The sequence below is a fragment of the Macrobrachium nipponense genome, chromosome 27 (assembly GCF_015104395.2).
Source record: "Macrobrachium nipponense isolate FS-2020 chromosome 27, ASM1510439v2, whole genome shotgun sequence".
Classification (NCBI taxonomy): domain Eukaryota; kingdom Metazoa; phylum Arthropoda; class Malacostraca; order Decapoda; family Palaemonidae; genus Macrobrachium; species Macrobrachium nipponense.
The window spans coordinates 8,816,752-8,823,290 of NC_087216.1; the positions used below are offsets into that span (position 1 = coordinate 8,816,752).

At 39.9% G+C, this 6,539-nt stretch overlaps 1 protein-coding gene across 1 annotated transcript in view; it reads right to left on the reverse strand.

Moving 5' to 3' along the window:
• The window catches only part of LOC135200804 (serine/threonine-protein kinase 11-interacting protein-like), a 249,900-nt gene that overhangs the window by 6,526 nt on the left and 236,835 nt on the right, over nucleotides 1–6,539 (reverse strand).

Consider the following 6,539-nt stretch of genomic DNA (forward strand, 5'->3'; position numbering starts at 1 on the left):
TCTTATGTCAAATATCATAAGAAGCTTGAACTTTCCTTTTCGATCTTCGGTTCTCACTTGAGGATTTCCATTTGAATAATATTATTCCTTTTCTTGGCAAAGAGAATGAAGACAGTCGATTTCCATTCTCTCTCTCTTCCTCGTCGAGGAAAGAATTAGTAGGATTAGATTGTGTTCAAGTGACTGCAATACTTAGGTATTTTATCTTCGCGTCATATTACTAATGTAAAGTTCAAGTCATATACGCATATCGTGGTTACCTCTACAGATGGCAACCGAAAGGACTGTTATTTTAAGTGTATTTAATCGGTCCTTCCTGCAAACTTCCAGAGTTTTCGGTGTAAGGACAATGCTTGAAGGTATTGTTACAACAACACCAACTCAGCTTCTGCATGTAGCGAATTATGTTTTCGCTTAAATATGCCTGCTTGAGAATTTTCTTATGATCGATAATAGTAACGAACCTATTCCTTCGTAGAAGAGAGTAGCTGGTAACTCAGGCAGAATAGTGCGAAACGAGAGGTTGCTGTCATTGTGGATGACGCGTATATTTAAATCGGTACTCCCGGCAACTTTCCAGGATTGTTTCCGATTTTAACATTTGGTTAATTAAGCATAAGGTTAAAACAACACAAAATCAGCTTCTGTATTAGCGAATTCTGTTTCGCTTAGATATTGCCAACTTGAGAGTTTCTGTTCAAATAATGGAAAATCTATTCCTTAGATGAATAGAATAGCTGGCAACTCGGCATAAGACTGCGAGAAGGTGAACATAAGCTGCTGCCTGTAAACTGTCACAGTGTCTCACACTGTCACCAACTCAGTGTTAGGTAGCTCGTTGTACTGCTCAGTCGGTTACGTCTCTCTCTCCCGCGGGATTGATTTACGAACCGTATCTCTGCCCTACAATCATGACTTTTGCCTCGGGTTGAGGGGATTTCTGGTAATCATGAATAAACGACTTCCTTTTGCTAAGAAATTTTCAACAGAGATATCTCTTAGACATGTTCGGCGCTGCTTACCGCACTGTAACAGAATTCTGTACGAGTCTACCGCAGCATAGCACTATAATAATGCTCTCCTGCTTATGCAAAGCGCAGCCTTATTAGGGAAGGAAGCATGCTTAGTGAGGGAATGGATGAGTCTGCTGGGGACCATTTCCTCGCTGGAGAAGCTTGTTTCCCTGAATAGACTGCAATTCAGATCTCTACAGTTTTTCCTACAGGAGAACTGAAATAACATCAAAGATCTAGAGATAATTCTAAACGTCTCTCAATGGGTTAAGGATCACCTCAGGTGATAATGAGAGGGAGCCAGGCATCCCGGACAGAGGGTCCTGCACATAATCTAAAAAGGAATTGGAAGCAATTTGGTTGGCTCTCCAGTTCCTCGAAGAGTGAGGTTTTGGTCGAGTGGTCCAAATCATCTCAGATAATTCCGCAGCTCTCTCATATCCCAAGAAAAGAGAGATGGTTATCGGCCATAGGCACGGAACGTAACGATCCGTAAGAGGTTCGTTACACGATTGCACGTCCGTGCGGATCTTCTCGATCGACGGCAGCAACTACTGACGTTTGACTTTTGAGTAATCCTCGCTTAGAAGTATGTCGAGAGTTGTGGAGACTTTGGGGACGTCCTTTCGTAGATTTTGCAATATTGAAGACGAAGAAGCTTCCTCTACGTTGCGCCCTTATTCTCGATCCAAGAGAGCTCGGTAGCAATAGACGCCATCCTATAGTATGGAATGGGGATAGTTGGTTAGCCCTGTTTTCCCCTATTCAAAAGCTTAGGAAATGTAATAAGATAATCGCTGGCGTCAGAGGGAGTGAGAAAGACGCTGGATCGCCCCATGTTGGCCTTCGAGAGGCTGGATTCACAGATGGTCACGTCCTTCAGAGAAGCACTTTCCAAGGAACCCTTCCCGAGAGAATCGGTCTACTCTAACAGCCTCACTTCGAGATGGTACCTAAAATCTCTCCGCTCTGAGTCTGAATGCGTTCAGACTGTCAAGAAGCGAGAGGATCTTCAAGATTAATTGCAAGTCTCATTGCCAAAGCAAAGCAGTGCTGCATATTTTGCAGTGTACCAATCGGAGTGGGCCGTTTCTGGACATAGGGCAGGAAGAATGACTGTTCCTCTACCTCTGACCTCTGTGAATGACTTTACCGCCTTGCCCATTCCGTTCCGAAATGTATGGGATAAGCTAACAGTCCCAACGATTGTAGAATACGGAAATATGTTGTTGACGGCCTCTAGGCTCAGAGATTCGGATCTGTCAAACAACAAAGCCCTTCACGATCTTTGAGGTCTGCGGAAATCTTGATGGAACTTAGACGTAGTCTGAAGTTCTTGATGTCAAAGCATTTCGAAACCTCTCCTTTCTGTAAACTTAATACACGTGACCAGAAAAGGCTAATTTTCTAACCACTCTAGCTACGGCAATGAGGGTTTAGTGAGGTTTTAGCCATCATCAGAGGTTTTTTGGCTTTAGAGGACATAATTTCGGTGTCCTCTAAGCCTTCCGTTCTTGCTAAGAACGAAAACCCGTCTAACCCTTGGCCCAGAGGCCTGGAGATCAAGGGGGAAGGGGATGGCACAAATTATTGGGCAAGAGCCACAGAGAGTCCTGTGCCCTGTCGGGGCTCTCAAGTTTTATCTTGATAAAACTAAAGAAAGTCAAGGTCATTCGGACAATCTGCGGTGTTGCCGGTAAAAAGACCAGACTTGCCCATGTCGAAGAACGCCCTGGCGTTATTTTAAGGGATCTTTCTAAGAGGCTCATTCGTCATGTTTGAACAAAGATTTGAAACCTTTTAAAGTAAATGCTCACGAGGTGAGGGCGCGGCCTCGGAAGCATTTCAACAGAAGCATGACACTCAGTAATATCCTGAGTGCCACGTTTGAGCGAAGCAACTCTGTGTTCGCTTCACACTCCCGACGGGATGTGAAGACGACATATGAGATCTGGCGAGTCGCTAGGACCATACATATCCGTAGAAATATTATTGGAGGCAGGAAGCAGCACGAATCCTATCCTATAGAAAAAGGGATAGGTGTGCTTTTAACTTTGAAGGGTTGGTCGCTTGAGGCGCTTTCCCTTTCGTTAGCCTAGAAGTTATGGGACTAACTTCGATAGGTTAGGTCAGGTGGTGGTTTTAGCTTCGTTGCCCTCACAGTATGGTCAATATGGTCTAGTCACATTGTGGTCACGCCCCCGATTGACAGATCATCTAGAGCGCACCAACTACACAGGTCACTACCTTGTTGGCAACTCTAGGTGTAAAGCAAAGCAGACGGTTCGGTGACAGTAATCAAGAAGTCAGCTATGCTAACAGGTAAGGAATCAAGATGTCAATCATCTGCACTTGAGGTGTTTCCTAAATCCTTCTATTCTGTCCCTTCCCACCTCCAATGGTGGGATTCAGCTATATATATATCTGACAGGTAAGTTTCGTGAACAAAATGTTATTGTTATGATACAATAAAGTTTGTTCATACTTACCTGGCAGATATATATAATTAAAGTACCCACCCACCTCCCCTCAGGGGACAGTGGTATGAAAAATCTGAATGAAAATGGGAATGATTCCTGATATCCGCCTCCCAGCGGCGGGAATGGGTACTAACCACCTGGCCGCCCACTGCGTGTGCCGGGAGTTTTGAAATTCTGTCGGACGTCGGAGAATACAGCTAGATATATATCTGCCAGGTAAGTATGAACAAACTTTATTGTATCATAACAATAACATTTTTTTTATTGAAGCTGTGGAAAAGGTGAATACTTGAGTGAACAAATTTAGTTTATATCTTTGCCTTTGAAGGGAATTATGTAGATAACCTTCATCTCTTCAAAATGGTTCAAATGTTCAAAAATGTATATAACCTGTATAGTACTGTAGTTGTAAGTAAAGAACTTTCTTGCTAAGAATTCACATAAAATTATTTTCTCACTTAAAGCACATTGCATGTGTGTGTTTTTTTTTCTTTTTTTTTTTTGCATTTACCAGTGCTAATGTTTGATTTTCAAATAATTTACAGATTAGCATTAATTTTTTAATATAATGATTTGAATCGCAATATATATCTATATATTTTTTTGCCGTTACTTAGAAGTCTATGCACTGTTAGTGTTATCAAACCATTGTTTTGAAGTGCTTTTGATGTCCCAGGCAAGGAAATCATTTGTACTTCAAGTTCACTATATCTCACAAGTTTTCCTCTCTCACAGCAAATGGACAGCAGCGCCGAAAATTACGCAAGAGGAGAACCAGACAGATTGCCATTGCTGAGCCTGACAGGATTTCAAAGAAGAAGAACCTGTCCCTGATCCAACTACTGGAAATGCCTTATCAAATTCCTTGTCTTTGATGGATGGTATGATAAATTGCCCTGTTCAATCAGTCTTGTTAACAGATAGTTTATTATGGTGTAGAATTTTATTTGTAGCAGTTATAGATGTGATTAACTTTATATCATGAAAAGGGTGGTAGTGTTTTGGTGTTTTTTGTCATGCAGGAAAAGTTTTCACAATGACACTATTTTTTCAACATAAACATTAATCTAAAATATCCATATTCCATGCAGACAAGACTATACTTACATAAACTTGATTGGTCTTGAAGGAATAAAAATCTTGCTGCTTATACTCAGAACAATCTCCAGTTTTCTGATTTGTCCTGTGCTAACCTCAATCTGCAACATTGTTGGTGGAGGGCACAGAAAGTTTGTAATTAAACTGTTTGGTCATGCTACTAAAGTGAAGATCACAACTGTCATCAGACTCAAAGATTTATTAGGTGATGCAGTTGGCCGTGACCTTGACCAAATGACTTGACAAGATGGTAACAAATGTTGGGGGCCTAAATGTACTCTCCTAATCTCTGTTGATGTGGCACCCATTGTTCCTGACTTGACTACATGCCTTACTTGAAAATCTAAAAAAAAATAAGATCAGGTTACTTATGCAGATCCTGTTAAGGGAGACAGATGGATGTTGGTTCCCTTCATAATGTACTCACTTTAATTCAATGCAGGTTAATATTCAAAAGAAAGGTGATGTAAGTGTAAAATAAAAGGACATCTTAGCCTGAGGCGAGAATGGTGCAATAAGTGATTTACAACAATACTATTCTGAGAGAGCACTTCCAAGATGTGAACTCTGCTTGAGAGATGTAACAGTTAGTTTTCTTCAGGGTGAAGAAAGCTGTGTAATTCAGAAAAATTTGACATGGAGGAAGGCATCTTATGAGTGATGGATTTTAATGAACAAGTGAAGATTATAGTACTGAGGAAGTTGGAGAGTTGTGGTGTCAAGAGGCTGGAAAACAATAAAATGTCAAGGGTTGGTGTGGTATATGCTTATGGTAAATGATGAGGAGCTTTTAGAAATTAGATAAGAAATAACCAGGATGAAGACCAGTAATAGAACCCAGAGGATCTTGAAAAAAGGATGCAAAGAATGTAATTAACACTACCATTAAGATTTATGAAAGGTTACCGAAAGATGAAGGTTGCTGTGAGAGCAACCATAACTCTTATGTTTACATTCTTACAGCTGGGCTTACACAGATAAAGTTGATTTCCTTGATATGGAATAATTTTCAGATATGCCAAAATAATTTATAAGGTAAAGATAGTTTTATTACCTTTATTATCAGTTTATTTCATAATGTGAATCTTTTTATGTATGTCGGTGGATATCGCACCCAAAGCCAAGGCTAGCTTACCAATAAACATCACTTAAAATTCAAGGTTTTGATTTTTAGAATGGTAGTATGTATAAGATGACCCCAATTTTTATGGTGGGTGAATTTTAAGATTTAAAGGTTGTCTTTTATGTAAAAATATACAGTAATTGATAACTAAAATAATGTGGAAACACTTTTAGTTGTGGTATACCTTTAATTTTTGTGTATAAGATGTCTATACAGACTCGTTACTTTAATAGATTTGATTTTAGCTGAAGACTAGGTCTTCAATGCATCTTAAAAGGAGAGGAGCTACTGTATTTGGCCTATAGTACTATAATTCTAGGACATTCCCTTGATTGGATTGCATTTTTCCATTATTTATGCCGGACATGTGTAACTAAATGTTTATGGGTTGTTTGCTCATATATATTCTCCCAAGACATGAAGTTAAAATAGTTATAATTCATTCCTTCTTAGTCACTCTTGTGCTTTTTGAAGCAATAAGCAATACCAGTTTTTAAACTGTTCCAGTGACCTTATTTTTATAAATATTCATATGCTATACACTGATATGTTTTGTGGACCAGCACTAGCAGTGTATTTTTCATACTTTTTCAGAGTAGCCTGCTCTGGATAGCATTCTTTGTAATCACATTTTCAGTTTCAGAGGTACCCAGTATTTTTGTTCATAAAACATTACTGTTCTCAGGTGTGCCTAACCACCACCACCAAGTTTAGCAACTGGGTCACTTTTTCTGCCCCCGAATACTGACACGGTTGCTCAGGTCATCACAACTCTCACGGTGCCAAGACGAAATTAGGTAAGATAATGAGGGTTTTTTCAGTGGG